The sequence below is a fragment of the Anabrus simplex genome, chromosome 2 (genome assembly GCF_040414725.1).
Source record: "Anabrus simplex isolate iqAnaSimp1 chromosome 2, ASM4041472v1, whole genome shotgun sequence".
Taxonomy (NCBI): Eukaryota; Metazoa; Arthropoda; class Insecta; order Orthoptera; family Tettigoniidae; genus Anabrus; species Anabrus simplex.
The window spans coordinates 484,289,999-484,306,921 of record NC_090266.1 but is presented as its reverse complement, the minus strand read 5'-3'; the positions used below and the strand labels follow the sequence as shown (position 1 = coordinate 484,306,921).

General features: G+C 41.0%; 1 protein-coding gene across 5 annotated transcripts in view; it reads right to left on the bottom strand.

Annotated features, from left to right (window-relative positions):
- The window catches only part of GlcAT-P (Glucuronyltransferase P), a 1,177,810-nt gene that overhangs the window by 522,123 nt on the left and 638,764 nt on the right, over positions 1-16,923 (bottom strand). For 4 of the 5 annotated variants that reach the window (XM_067140865.2, XM_067140864.2, XM_067140867.2 and 1 more), the window contains one exon: positions 16,676-16,770. The gene's annotated coding sequence lies outside the window, so the exon portion shown is untranslated. Of the gene's footprint in view, positions 1-16,635; positions 16,655-16,675; positions 16,771-16,923 lie in introns of those variants that run through there. The other variant, XM_068226200.1, reaches the window with a different exon arrangement.

Genomic DNA, 16,923 nt, shown 5'->3' with positions numbered 1-16,923 from the left:
GGCATTCTACACAAGAGACAACGCCACCGACTTATGTAATGTGAGCACAATGCCATATTTAGCGGCTTAGCATTGTTGGGTTTCACGCCTTCCAGTTAAGTCTCGGGAAGTAGTACAAGCGACGAAAATAGAGAGTTGCTGTTTCGTACTTTAAGAAATGTCTGCTTCCCGTTTGTGTGTACAGATTTCTTAATCATGCTACATCGAAGAATACGAATTTGTTTGTAGGAGAATTGTGGCATGTGGAAAATCCGGATTATAGTTCCAAGACACTGGTGTTCATGTTGGGCGTGATGCAGTCACAGTGATGCGGATATGAAGTGTTAGGCTGAGGATTGCCGAACTTACTGACGTGAAGTTGTATTAATTAATACGGTAAAATTTTAACTGGTTGTTATATCTTACATCAGTCAGTCTGATGTGAGGTGCAATGATAAAATACAATCTGACGGTATTAATCTAACAACGGTGCGTCGTAAAGCAAATTCTAAAATAAAATAAAAACAATTCATCCCTTGGACTGTTTTCAGTGCGGTCGTCGTTGGCAATTGATTGTTGAGAATCGGGCTGCGTGGCTCAGACTGCAGAAAGGTTAACCTTGTTGGCGGATTCGATCCCGGCGCAGTCCAGTGACATTTCGAAGTGCTCACATTCGGCAGCATCGTGTCGGTAGATTTACTGGCACATAAAATAACTCCTCCAATACGAAATTTCGGCACCTGAAAGCCGTGAAAGTATTTTGTTGGACGTAGAACCGAAACGTTTCTGTATTTTTATTCGCGCTGAAATTAGAGAGATATTCTCATCATCATCATCACTAATCGATTTAGTCATTTCTGCGTGTCGTTACCTCACTCGTTTAGTCTATGCTGTAGCGTGGCCATCCCGGACGATCTTGGATTTTACTCTGGGCACATTAGAAATACAAACCGGTGATAGTCTTCATTTGTCCCATCCATCTGATTGCAGTCCTTCCCCGTGGTCTACTACCCTCAATCGTCCCTTCAATGATCAAATTCTCTAGATTTTGTCCAGGTCGTCTCGCAATGTGTTCAAAGAACTGAAGTATTAATTGATACGACAAGAAAGGCGCTTTATAATCTTCAGCTTGTGAAGAATGTACGGATTGGTTCTTCTTGCTGTCTAAGGCACACGTAGCATTCTACTCCAGCGCCGCATTTCAGAGGTATCGATGCGCTTTCTGCCTAAAGCCTGTACGGTCCAGGTCTCACAGCGAAATGAGAAAACAGAGAATACAGGGGTTTCAATGAGATGGATCTTTGTTCTTCCAGATCTTCGTTAATTTCATCACAGCGACTCGTCTTAGTAATTCTCTTCCTTGGAACTTGCCATATGACTGATTGTTGACCGAAGGTATTAGAAGTCGTGCTCTACCTAGAGTCTGTTAAGACTGTGAGCTCGACCTCTGCTGCTCAATCACCATGAGTTTCAACTTGCTGAGGTTGAGCTCCAGTCCTTACTCAAGACTCACATTCTTCACTCTTGTTAGCATATTTGGAAACTCTTCCGCACTGTTGGCAAGCAGGGTGGTGTGATCAGCAAACAGAAAGTTGTTCATTTCTCTCCCATCATTTGAGATGCATCCAACCCAATCAACAAGTGACCTGCTCCTGATACACTCACTGTAGACGTTGTGAAGTTGAGGGGACAAGATGTAGCCTTGTCTGTCGCCACGGGACACACTGAAGTATTCTTAGATCCCACCGTCTACCTTTTGAGGCGTAACATTGGTAGGCTCATAATTATTTTTGGAGATTTGTGTCAATATCTTCCCGGACCTTATCATGAATTGCACGATATCTTCGTGAACATAATAATTTTCAGACCTTCAGTGTTAATGTGTACACTCATGGCCCCTACGAGCGTCAAATTGTGAATCCTAACGCTGCCTACTAGCACTCGTAAGGCTAGCCTGTCTGCTGCTATACTAATAACCACGGATTGAAATATTATGGACTCCACTGAGTGTGTGGCGAAGATTTTAGATCCAGGGTGATCTAAATTATGCATCCTTGAACGTGTAGTTCTTTTAAGCAGTCCAGAAGATAGACTTTCAATTTACCAACTTGAGTCTACAGCGTGCAGCCCGCCAAGCAGGTTGTCGTGTTAATCGTGCTCACTCTCCAAGTGTGAACTCAGTGCAGTGGAACGTATTTACTCACTCCATAGCTTATAGCAGTTTAGTCCAACAGAAGGTAGTGTAAGTAAGAATATGAATGATCCTCCATATATTGGGCAGGTAGTGCATTCTGCCCCTCAGACGTTTTATGGTAAAGCCCAACCTGAACATATGTCTCTAATGAAAGTGCAACATCCTCTGTATGAACAAGCAGCCGCCGAAATGGAACCGTCAAATGAAATTCATCAACCACAAGGAAATATAACAAGCAACACAACTAATACCGGATGTGTACAACGACCATCAATACCAGATAATGTGCTTTCTCTATCCGATGTATGTGATCGAATATGCCATCAACTTAAACGTTTTCGTGCCACCAAATCCTTAGTAGATTCAGCGATAGTCCCAGATGGAACACTTGAAATGGGTAGTTTGGAACCTGCCAATACGGACCGAATGGAATGTGGGAATAATATTCAGTCAGGTGAGGTTCCCCATATGCTTAACCAGTTGAAACCCCGTCGTAGTCAAAATAACCGTTATTCTAACACTGATAATGGTCCTTTCTTTGTAATTACAGAAAGAACAAATAAACTGTAGTAATTTGCATCCAATAGCAATTTGTAGGCTAATATTCCAAGAAAGTATTTGTTCTAAGGAAAACATCATAAACATTTCAAAATCAGGACACAATAGATTACGTGTGGGAACTGTATCAGGTTCAATAGCTAGTAGAATCTCCTATTTTTAAAGGTAGACATCTTGATGTATATATCCCTCACAGCGTCATTCATAGGCTTGGAATTATTAAGGATGTAGATATTTCACTCAGTGAAACAGACCTTTCACAAAAATCTCAATGCGAAGTCCCAGTTGTGAACATTAAACGCTTTACAAGGAAAGCATCGACTGGGGACTCCGCCCAATACCGGTCTGCTTAATCACGTTCCGAGCACAATGCCTACCTCCATACATATGTTTACATTCTAGGCACACGCTGTGCCATTCAACCTTAAGTTCTCTCAGTATTACAATGTGAACGATGTTTACGGTTCAACCATTCTGCTTTACAATGTCGTAGTAATCAACGTTGCATTCACAGCAGTGGCCCTCACGATATAAGATCGTGTCCCGAAACTGTAGCCCCTGTCTGTGTTCACTGTCAAGGACTTCATCTTTCTACCGACTGGGAATGTCCAGAATATAACAAGTGGGCCGAAATCAAACATGTAATGGCTGACAATAACATTTCACAAGAAAGTGCACTCAGTTTATTTAATAACCGACGATATGCGACGGCTGTAAGTAAGCCCACATTTAACTGGCAATTCCACCGAGAATTCCATCCCCTCTCAGCACAACACGCAATGACCCCACTACTACCACCAACCCCTGTACGATCAGATATGACATCCATTGGAACAGTTGCCCCGTCAACGCCCCCAGTGAGCAACATTTATCATTTTCAACTACACAAAGAGGATGTTTCTCATCAACATGCACCAGCACTTCAGATACAACAAATACAGCAGCAGCAGCCGCCGCCGCAACAGCAACGACAACAACAACAACAACCTCTTCACTTTATTCAGCCGCAGAATTCCAGTATTAGATACCCATCAGCCCAGTCTGTCAATCAGTACAAGGCACCGATATCTATCCTACATCCACTTAATCAAACTCAATTTCCTCCGGTCACAGAACTATTATTTATTCCTCATCATATATCGTACAGTCCCGTATCTCATAATTCATATGCTCCTCAACCACATAACACGATGACAAATACACCGCTTAGAAATAATACAATCATAGATAAGATTTGTAACCTTATCATGCTCTTGATCGCCCAGGTTCAGTCATCACCAGCAGCCTTCAGTCCGACTGTTATTCATGATATGATTGCTAGTCTTTTCACGTCTAATGATGGAGTTTAAAATTCTTCAGTGTAACGCTCGGTCTGCTAGTGCGAATAAAGAATCCTTACAACGGGCATTACAAACTGAAAATATCTCAATCGCAGCTATCTCAGAGACATGGTTTCGACAACGCGTAACAGTTACATTTCCAGGCTATCATGTACTTTGCCATAACCCCGAAGACGGATACGCTGGATCAGCATTATTAATTATCTGTCAATTCCCTTTGCAGAAGCTGTTATAGATAATACACAAATAGGCAGTCTTCAAGCAGTGGCAGCTAAGGTTCGCATACGTAACCAAAACATTACAATCGTCTCTATATATTCCACTCCAAGGACAGTCATCACTTTACGAAAATAGTTTTACCTTACTCGCAATCTAGAGCCTCCGTGTCTCTTCTTCGGAGACTTCAACGCTCACAATACTATGAGGGGATGTACAATAAATGACATTTAGGGAGATGCTATTTTGCAAATTATGGACGAATACAACCTATATATATTGAATGACGGTTCACCTACACTTCTACCTATACCTGGAAAAATACCATCGGCTGTCGACATGTCTTTTTGCTCAGCACCAATATCTACGGACTTTTTATGGAAGCCGTTATCTTATCTTTTAGGTTCAAATCACTACGGGATCCTAATTTCCTGCAAATTATCCACCTATCTATACCCCATATAATCCGGCAGTGAAATGGAATGTTACAAAAGCTGACTGGTTGATATATAGAAGAAGAATATAATACCTCATTCCTACAGTATCCAAATACGAAACAGATCATATCAGATACCAGATTTTTCTAAACATTCTTAATGAAATTCCTCAGTAGCGATACCACAGAGAAGACAGAGATCATACAAAGAACCAGCCTAATCCATGGTGGAATCAAGAATGCTCCCGTATGATTGCTAAGAGGAAACAAGCCTTCAGCTGACTGAAACGTGAAAAAACATGGAACAACTATCTCATGTACAAGAACACAGAGCCCAAATTAAACGTTTCCTAAAGAATCGGAAGAAATCGGCGTGGAACGGAAACCCTAGTGTGAAAAGTTGTCCAATGATACCCCGTTATCGCAGGTATGGTCAACAGTTAATAAAATGAGGAAGAAGTCTCCACAGGTATTAACTCTCCGCGACTGGATTGCAGACTTTGCGAATTTGATCGCTCCACCGACCACATCGTTCGAAAGATTACATTCGCCATCTTCTAATCAGCGGACGTGCTATATGTGCCCTCTTACAACACTATTCACATTACGTTAATTAGAATTGGTCTTGAAGGCATCATCCAACTCAGCTCCAGGGCATGATCAAGTCCATTACTTGATGATATCTAACCTTCCTCGGTTGTCAAAGAGATCCTTCTTCAGCTCTTCAATGACATCTGGAAGAAAAGTGACGTTTCAACAGATTGGACTACTCAGATAATTGTTCCAGTACTGAAACCGGGGAAGGATTCCAACGATCCATCATCCTATTTTCCTATAGTACTATCATCCTGCATCGGTAAGACTTTTGAAAGGATCCTGGAACTTGGGCTTGAATGGTGGATGGAACATCGCGCAGTCCTTTTAACGACGCCTTTTAATTTCCGGAAAGCCAAAAGTACTTTTGACAACATCAGCCTATTAACAACTGATATATAACGGAGTTTCTTGAACAAGCAGTATTTATTTGCTATATTTTTGGATACTTCAAAAGCTTACGATAGTGTGATAATCCCTGTACCAGTATCCAAACTCAGACTTTCAGGCCTCCCCAGTATTTGTATTTCTGGGATCAATAATCTTCTGATCACAAGAACATTGTATTTCCGTCGTCATGATAATACCCTTTATGGCCCTCGTATTGTCACAAATGGACTTCCTCGGGGTGATATTCTCAGTCCTTTACTATATGCCGCCTACACTGAAGATCTGGATAAAATGTCTGGTCCTACGACCAGAGTCCTTCAACATGCGGATGATGTATGTATTTACACCGCCTCCACTAGCTTCCGGTTAACATGTATGTGGCTATACACGGCAGATTCACACCCAGCGCAATGGACAGCGCAAACAGGACTCACATTATCTGCTGAGAAATCAACTGCAGTTATTTTTAGTCGAAAAAGGATTCCATACACCTCACGCACGATATGCCTCGGTCCGTTCTCCTTCCCACTAAAACCATCAGAGAAACTATTACGACTTCATCTCGATAGTAAGCTTACCTGGAGAAGTCACGTCGAGCATCTAATAACAAAACTTGATCGAGCTTCGAATGTCTAATGAGATGTTTCTAGAATCTGGTGGGGTACGGACACGACAACTTTGTTAGTACTTTATGTCCCATATTAGACTACGGCAGCATTTCTGATGGAAATGCACCGCAATACGTTCTCAGAAAAATTGATATAGTACATCATCATGCTATCCGCACATGTCTAGGGGCATTGAATTCTACTGCTACGAACGCACTCCTAGTGGAAGCGAAAGAGATGCCTCTCACGATAAGAAGACAATATCTGGCGAATACCTTCTTTATTCGCCGGTCAACACTCGGGATCAATAAACTTATAAGCAAATTAAGACTATTACAACTGGCAATCGACAGAAATAACATCGGTCAGAAGCACCGGACTATATTATCATATGAAAGTTTCAAGAATTTCTAAAACTTGATTTCCCTCATACTTCAGTCTGGAAGCCACCCTGTATTTCAACAAAAGTACGAACCTCTCATATTTACACCTTCCATATTCTTCTTACCATGCTTCATTACTAACAGTGTTTCCATCAATGAAAGTTTATCAGCTTTTCTCAACAGTACCTGGCCCAATTTTTTTCATATTTATACTGATGGACTCAAGACCACAACAGGCGTGAATTATGCATTCTTCTGTGTTGCATCTCAGGTGTCAAAGAAGTACTCCTTGCCTCAAGAGACGTCTATTGTTACTGCAGAAACTTTAGCTATCAACTCAGCCATTAGCTATGGAATTCGTCACTTCCGCAAAATTCTAATACTTTCTGACTCACAATGTGCCCTTCAAAAGCTACAAACTTCTGGGACCTGTCTACACATCAGTATATATTAGACATTTTGAACTTGATCTATACCGCACAGAAAGCAGCTCAACAAGTGCATCTATGGATTAAAGGCCACGCTGGTATAACGATGAACGAGATAGTAGACCAGCTAGCGAAAGAAGCCACAACTTGTGAACTCCGCCTTCACAAACAGTTTCCATATTCTGATAACTTGCCCATAATCAAACAACAGGTCTACAGGGAATAGTCTGAGTATTGTAAAATGTCACAGCTTACAAGAGGAAAGCATTATGCTAAAATTCAGCCCACCATACCATCGCAAATATGGTTCAAGAAATTTAAACTAACTCGCAGACACCTTTCATCTTTAATTAGAATGCGTCTGGGGCATGGATGCTATCCAAGTCATCTTCACAGGATCAAGGTCTTCGACAATCCTCACTGCCGAGAAGACCCTGGGGAAATAGTCGACTTGAACCACATCACACAGTCCTGTAAGAAGTACTCTCGACAACAAAACCATCTGTACTCTTGTTTGGTGAAGTTAAATACCCCACCCCCAACTTGTTATCAAACCTTACTCCAAAATTATGCGCTGTAATTTGCCAATATTTATCAGGCTGTAATATTAATTTAGAAGATATGACTTTTTCTTTTCAGCCACGAAATGTATGTACGATAAATGTATGCTCACTCTGTAAATGCTGGCCGCATTGTCTTCCGAGGCCTAACGCCAATATTCTATGAAAAGAAAAATACCAACAACTTTCGGATGATGGGAATTGAACTCAACATGTGGTAACCTATACCAACCCTAGCTACTGGATTTCAAGTGAGTACGATCATCAAACTGTTATAATCGTGTGAATGATATGATTTATGCGTGTGGTTGTGGTGACATTCGTGTGGAATTCAGAAGGATTTTGGAATCACTAGGCCCTATAGAAAATGTGATTCGTGCTTGGTTCTTCCATCACCCCGTTCATCCCGGTAATCTTCTTCCTTAACCAGTGTTCTCTATAACCAACTGATTCCTCTGTCTATAATCAAATATCACATTCCCTTCTTGCAAACTTTAGGCTGGGAAGACTTGGAAGTAAGGAGACTAAGCGGCAAATTCCGAGCTGTCAGTAGAGCGATGGCGTGAAATTACATTAGTAGACGAATAATGTTTAGTGGAGCTTTTAAACGTAGGAAAGGTCATAATATGACGATAAAGTTGGAATTCAAGACGACAAAATGTGGAAAGTATTCATTTACAAGATATGTCCACGTTCTTTGAAATAATTTAAGAAAAACTAGTAAACGATTGACAGGGAATTTTCCACCTGGGCCACAGCCCTAAACACAGATCAATGATTGATTGATATATCTATGATGATTCCTGCAGAGAGACAAGTCACTAATGTTCAGATACAAGTTCGCAGTAAGAGGATTCCTTATACCTATGAAGAGACTTAATTAAAATACTATTTTTATATTTGTTCGGACCAACATTGATACCTGATGAGACTCTGGAAGAACAAGAAGTGAAGGAAGTAACTGAGACTATCCCGTTTAGGATTGCAATTTGTAGATACGTTCGGTCACTATGGCACAAGTCACATTTTGACCTCGTTTCGTTTTTCTTTTTTTGTTTTGTTTGAAACTGTTCAAACGTTGCACCAACACCAGTAGGTCTGGGATGGGAAAGTGCTACTAGAAGGTAAGTAGTGGTCGTGGCCGAAACCAAGGCACAGTCCCCGGATCTTGCTGGTGTTATAATGGGAAACCACAGGGTATCATTCTTAGATAAAAGGCGGTTCGAACCCACCAACTCCCGAATGCAAGCTGAAATTTACACGAGCCGTACTGCGCAGCTATATCGGTACTTTGTTTTTAATTCCTTATAGCACCGTATGTGGCGCGTGCAGTGTATAATCTGGAGAGATCTACCCGGTAAACCCTTTTAAAGAGGGCAAATTGTTTTGTCTAGTAAGAGCATCCATTCCGTTTATCGAACGTACCCTGAGTTAAAGTAATCCTAAAGGTTTCGCGAGCTTCATAAATAACGATACTTGGTGCTTTCTCCATTTAGTCCACTGCTTGTAGGAAAAGGTACGGACATTTTTGTGGAATCTGGCATCCATCAATGTTCTGTGTAGGTAAGATAGTCAATTGCAACAGAGTTCAAGAATACATAACGAAGTTACACAGTGGCTGAGGAGAAATACATAAGCTGAATACCGTACAATCAAAGAGACACAAAGGACCCCGGTCAGAGAGTAATCTCGTCACGTTCAGGAGATTGCGATAAGAATCCGTTCAGTCTACACGTACGATGTGCTCCCTTCAATTTTAAGGTATACATTGAAACGGGAACGCCCTACGAGCATTCACGTTTCATTCATTTATTAAGAGGAACTCGCTAACACCCGGCCGTAAGCATTTAAAACTTGCGCCGAGCGCACAGGCATTGTGTACTGCAAGCAAGCTCGCGATGTTCTAGAACACCGGCCAAGGACAAGCGACGTCACGCAGAAGGTTCTTTCGTGTTCCATAGCATTGCTGCATGAACGAAATGTAATATCAATATTTCAATAACGTCACCTTGCAGGCAGGAATAATGAACGCTGCTAGCCGAAATTTCGTGTCAATCGGTGTAAAGATGGCCAAGATATAAAATTTTCTTGGGGCCCACATGTGTAGCCACGCCCACCAACCTTCGGCAATATAAGCGAATCGCCAGCCTGGGGTAAAGCAGAGAGTGTGCAGTGTGCAGCTGCAGTGTGCCGTAGGCAGAGTGAGGGGAGTCGGCAGTACGCCGTGAGTTCAGTGTGTGTGTGCAAGTAAGCACGTCGCGATATAATTCGTCACTCGGTCCGGCTGTATACTTGAGTTCAGAAACGTTAGTGTTAGAAGCTTTCTCCGTGGGCTTCACTTCATTTAAAGACTGTGTTTCTAGCATAAACTGTGCCAGCCTTGATTTCATTTAAAGACTGTGTTTCTAGCATAAACTGTGCCAGCCTTCATTTCATTTAAAGACTGTGTTTCTCGCATAAACTGTGCCAGCCTCGATTTCATTTAAAGACTGTGTGAAAGCAGCGATAGTGTTTCTAGCCAACCTTGATTTCATTTAAAGACTGTGTTTCTAGCATAAACTGTGCCAGCCTTGATTTCATTTAAAGACTGTGTTTCTCGCATAAACTGTGCCAGCCTCGATTTCATTTAAAGACTGTGTGAAAGCAGCGATAGTGTTTCTAGCCAACCTTGATTTCATTTAAAGACTGTGTTTCTAGCATAAACTGTGCCAACCTCGATTTCATTTAAAGACTGTGTGAAAGCAGCGATAATGTTTCTAGCCAACCCTGATTTCATTTAAAGACTGTGTGAAAACAGCGATAGTGTTTCTAGCCAACCTTGGTTTCATTTAAAGACTGTGTGAAAACAGCGATAGTGTTTCTAGCATAGACTGTGCCAGCCTGCATTTCATTTAAAGACTGTGTTTATCCATTTTTCGGAACTGTGTTCGTAATAAAACTGTGCCGACCTTCATTTCATTTAAAGACTGTGTCTATCCGTTGAACTGTGTTCGTAATAAACTGTGCCAACATTCCCTCTTAAAGACAGTATTAACTTGTGGAATACAGTATCGTGATTTCTTTCCGAGGAACCATGCCAATTCCCATCATAACCTGTTCAGAATCACGTATGATCTTAAGTGCCAGTGATAATCTTCTGAAAATTACAACGTAACAGAACTTGGACTGTCCTTTATTTCAACAAGTGTGTGAATATTGTGCTCATGGAGTACAGTGCAGAGACTGTACCCGGTAAATTTAATTTTCTTTATGAAGTGCTTAATCACTGCACCTCGGAAGGTCCTAGATTATTTTCGTTTGTTTATTATTCCAAATACGATAATTCCTTCCATCTTATCCTCGTGGAACTGTGACTCTGACTTTATCCTTGCTGCTAAAGTGCGTTCAACATCATTGACTGTGGGAACTATTTCGGCGTGCTTCGCCTTAGAGAGGTGTCACACCAGAGTCCCATGACGTCCGATGTGGAAGCTCCACATTTCCCCGTTCCTGCCTCAGGTTCGAGTCATCAACACTAATACAGAGAAAACACCAACGACGGAAGACAACGCCGACGCCGACCGCAAGACGACGCAGCCGCCGCAGGACGACGTCCCCTCCACGCCTTCAGGGACAACTCCACGATTCAGCTGTAAAAGGTGACAATTCTTTGCATATCTATTGAATAAACTGAAGGATCCACTTAATCATGAAAAGTTTTTTTCTCACTACCCTTCTCTCTCTCACTCTCTTAGCATGGGCCGTACACGCCTTGTCGTTCCTCATGCTCTCCGATAAACTGAAGTACGGGCGTTCCTGTTACAACATATACTGTATGTTCAAAATAGCACGTTTGGGATAAATTTGGCATTATTTGTTCTTAACGCCATATGCAAGCATAAACTTTGTACTTTCAGGAAATGTATGGTTTATGCGGCTAGGTTGACTAGAAATGCATTTAAAGTGAATTTAAATGGAGCGGTGCACGTCTCTTTATGACAAGGAGAGGGCTTCTCAGTTCGTACTCGCTTACTAGTTCCCCTATGGCAGGCGACTGGTTTATCGTATCAACTGTCATTCACAGGTGGCTCTGTTATTAGATTTTAGTAGTATTATACTTCAGGACACTGATGTGTTGTCAGTCTTGTATACATGATCTGTGGTGAACAGTAATTACATTTTCCTTCGTACCTGACTGGGTGAAAAACTTGCGTACTTCTGTTTATTTCGTGTTTGTGGAAGTAATCCACTTGCATGGGCTCTAAGTCCCGTAGTGGTAAGACGAAAAAGCGTAGGTTTTATGGCAATCAGCATCAAAATACAGGAGACGAAAGTAGTGGTACAAGATACATAAACTCTTCTAGTAGTGCTTCACATGTTAAACTCGCAACAAGCGCTAACACGGGCAATAACGACTATTCCAGTGAGAATTCCTGTGTTGTGTTTAGACTCGGACTGTCTTCAGTCTTTGATATATGCTTTAGCATGCCCCAGTTGTTTTCAATTTCTTCATTGATCGTGATTAAATTACGAAAATCAATGGTTTGGTTGGGCTCTGACAACGGGTTTGGTCTGTAAATTCTATGGTTTTTAAAACAGATACGTTACGTATCTCCAAGTGGCATGAACTTGCTCCCAAAATAAACAGGAAACTTTAAATGGAATGAGGTTAAATGGATGACGATTAGAAAACTTTCAATTATAATGAACCCTCCACCACGTTTACCTAAGGCCATGGCCGCTTCCTTCCCTCTTCCTTGTCTATCCCTTCCGATCTTCCCATCCCTCCACAAGGCCCCTGTTCAGCATAGCAGGTAAGGCCGCCTGGGCGAGGTACTGGTCCTACTTCCCAATTGTAACCCAGACCCAAAGTTTCACGCTACAGGACACTGCCCTTGAGGCGATAGAGGTGGGATCCCTCACTGTGTCCGAGGGAAAAATTAGCGCTGGAGTGTAAATAGGTTACGAAAGAAAGTAGGAAGAAGAAAGAAAGAAATACCATTAGAGGTTCTTTATCCTGTGGACCCCATACATGAGAGACTTTGTGATCCAAACAAGCTGTCCAAATGTCTTCACGGTTTGAGACAAAATAACAATATAGCGACAATGTAAGAATGTCGGGCGTGCCGCACTGAAGTTTGGTGTTATGAATGCTGTTTTGGACTTCAACCGAGTAGAAACAGAGATCCTGAGAAGAATGAAGTATGTACCTGGAAAATATACTGTGACTGGAGTGTTCGAAGCAGATGAGCTACGTCTACGTAGGAGTAAACACCAGACTACATCCGATCAAAACAGGGCAGAAGGTACCTTAGGGTAAAGTGAAAATTGCAAGAGGATAAAGGAGTTAAAAAAGAAGGCCCGACCTATGGGGAAGGGCAATTCTAATGTCAGTATAAATTGAGTAAGGAGGTCCACTCTTGTGTCAAATGAAAGAGCATGAAAAAGGGCACGTTTGAACCTGAGCTATTGAAATATTATATTGAAAGAAAAGAAAGAAGGTGTAATAAGAATAATTCCGCTTAACAACATTATTTACAGACAAACCAGAAAGGGAATCATCAAAGGCCATTAATAGGTGGTTTGAAAATTTTACGTATTTTTACGTATTTTTTCGAAAACCTAGTTCATTTTCTTTAAAAAATTAAGTAATAAGAATACTATATTTTGCTATTTGCTTTACGTCGCACCACCACAGATAGGTCTTATGGTGACGATGGGATAGGAAAGGCCAAGGAATAGGAAGGAAGCGGCCGTGGCCTTAATTAAGGTACAGCTCCATCATTTGCCTGGCGCAAAAATGGTAAACCATGTAGAACCAACTTCAGGGCTGCTGATAGTGGGGTTCAAACCCACTATCACCCGGATGCAAGCTCACAGCTGCACGCCCCTAACCGCACGGCCAACTGATGGGATAGGAACGGCCAAGGAATAGGAAGGAAGCGGCCGTGGCCTTAATTAAGGTACAGCTCCATCATTTGCCTGGCGTAAAAATGGTAAACCATGTAGAACCAACTTCAGGGCTGCTGATAGTGGGGTTCAAACCCACTATCACCCGGATGCAAGCTCACAGCTGCGCGCCCCTAACCGCACGGCCAACTCGCCCGGTGTAATAAGAATAATTCCGCTTAACAACATTATTTACAGGCAAACCAGAAAGGGAATCATCAAAGGCCATTAAGAGGTGGTTTGAAAATTTTACGTATTTTTACATTAAGAATTATTTTCACAAGTGTGTAAACATAAACTAAGGATTTGAGGATTTTACAATTGTTAATCCTTTAGTACAATACCGTTAGTATCAGAACTGTGAAAAAAACTTCAGCTGATTTGCTTCAAATCTGTGGATTATTGTCTAAACCTTAATATCATGAGTACACGAATTCTCACTGTGAGGGATCGTAGACATGAAATCAGCTTTCTCCATCGCAGCTTACGAATTAACACTCCCGAGTATGGCACAGTATAACGAAGTAGAAATAACGAGTTCAACGAAACTGTTGACTATGGAACTGTTCGCCACTAATATTGGATTAATGACCTTTTCTGCAATCGCTAGACTAAAATGTGTTTCGACAATCTTCTTCAAGATGAGGCTTGTAACTTCAAAGTATGTTGAGGAGGCCTCAACAGCCTCTGGGGAAAACCAGTATCTGAACCCATATTTATAATATATTCTTTGTGCCCTCAATCATCACTTTTCACCTCAACCAATTAGAAGTGCCTTGGGAGAGAGACGAAATACAAATCCTCCCAGATTATTTGGTCCAGGCTATATTCATGAACAGTTAAAAGCACTTGATCTGATAATGAATATGCCAGAAGGGGAAAACTTCACCAATTTGAACAAGCAGTGTCGAAGCGGGGAGAATAAACGAATATCCAAGTACTCATCATCCTAGTTATCTACGTACATACCTTTTATTAATAGTTATGCTCTATTCTGCACGCAATTTACTTTGCTAATGTATACCTGGCATAGCAGGAGTACAAGTAAAGTAAGTAGCGGAGAAAAGTTTCAAAAAGTAGCGGTGATATAGCGGGAAATAACTAAGAGGGATCAAGCAACCATGCAAAGATGGATTTCAGAATAAGAATGTAAAAATACCTCTTCGAAAATACAAGTACAACGCTTCTAGAAGTTTTATGACTCTTGAACTCCGGAAAAATATATATTTATGCGTGCATTTGAGATGTAAGTCCATCAGACATCTTCCAGAACCAGTTCATGGCCTTTTATACTTGTCAGATGTAGACGATCTGAACACACCGTAATATGTAAGGCTTACTTACTTGTCAAACGTTTTAATGAGTGATATATTGATGATGATGATGATGATGATGACGATGAATGTTGGTTGAAGGGGCCTATCCTCTATGTCATCGGCCCGCGTGATATATTAATTTTGAAATGAGTTCTTCTAATAACTCAAATGGAATTAGGTTCCAATCCCCTGATATACGAATTGCATAAAGGACATAACTCTAATCCCTTCTTCAGCTAATGCGTTTGTTACTACGACACGTTTCTAAACCAGTAGTCGTGACAAAATCTCCTGCGTTATTTTGTAAAGAAGAATTGTAGCTAATAACGTAGTCTGACAAACATAGTTTCTTAAACTAAGCTGAGTTGGGTCCACAGTATTTATAAGGAGGCATAGTACTAGTTACATCAACTGTTAATGAATTAGAGTAGATACTGCAACATAAAGATGAGTAATATATGTATATCATGTTCTCGTTACAGTCACACAAATATTCTTGGATATAGCATTCATTGTACGATGATTCTACGAGTTTTACGGGAACGTCTTGGTATATCCAAAGTCCAGTCTTCTCATTTTACTATAAAACGTTTCCTCAAGCTACTAGTAGCTGTTTAAAGTGTAGATTCAACGAAGAAATGGGACCAGGTTAATGTAAAATATCCCAAATCAACTCTTGAGTCCCTGTGTTCCTTGCTTCAATACGTACACAAGGACAGTACACTTGAACAGACATTGTTCACCACTGGTAAAATATATTCATTTTAAAAGTGCAGTTACTTGAACGTGCTGGACACGTTACATCAATATTCCTGTCGTAACTTTAGACCAGGGAGGTAAACAAATAACTAACTACTGTAGAGTCATTTTGAGTTCCTGAGCTACTGTGTTGAAGACTGTCTTTGGAACGTGGAAGAAACCAACGCATTGAAAGTAGCAATTAAATGGGGTAGGAAAATATATTTTTCTACAGGAGCAATAAATAGTAGAGACTCATGAACGGAGTGTGATATTTCACACCCGACCTTATCCCAGTGTAGTAGCCGTGATCGAATAGTTATCATGGAAGTTTGGTTTATGAATCAGGTCCGCGGTTCGAATCACTATCTCGATACCTTTTGGTGACGAATTAGGAGGAGGTCAACTTAATGGTTTCTCTTCAATCGATACAGGAGCACGGTATATTGTGATAAATGTAGAACACTGTATCTTCGTAGCCCCATACACATCCATCAACACGCATCAATACAGATAATATCGAAGTAATTCCCTTGACGGCAGACATTGTTCGCCGTTTTCGGAGAGTATGTCAGTCGTAAACCACGTGAAGAGATTAACATGTCCATTACTAGGTTACTGATGTAGGAAGCGATTCAAAAAATTTTCTGACTCAGTTAAATACCGTATTCTAAAGATAAGCAACAGCAATTTAAGAAGTATGCTATAAGTTTACTTCCTCCACAGTAAGAAGCCTTTACAGGAGTAGTATTAGGATCATGAGGAATATGATTTAAAACTCAAACAACAGCCATGCATCACGGACACTTTATAACACTTATATGTAAAGGGTGACACTGAAAATAACATACAGTCTGCGAAAATAACTTGAGAAAACATACATTGAGAATACTACTACTACTGTTTAAATCTTAGCTCATCATTCTTGAAGCATTGGGAGCGTGTGATATCTCAGAAATTTGCTCACTCAAATATTCATGATGACAATCAATGTAGTGAACACTCACGGTAGAGGCTCCCAGGGATGTCTACCAGCAACAGTGGCTACACTTGGCGGCCAAATGAATGTGTAGCGGAGCACTTCCGGAAACAAAGCCATACGCTGAAAAATAAAGTAAAGTCAAAATGAATTATCACTTTTATTCAACTTGAGGAAATAGAATTTCCTTTCTATTACCTTTTACCCAATCTGGCTTCCTTTATAGTAAGAAACACAGCTATTTTTGAAGCATCAAATTCTATCAGAATCCGACCA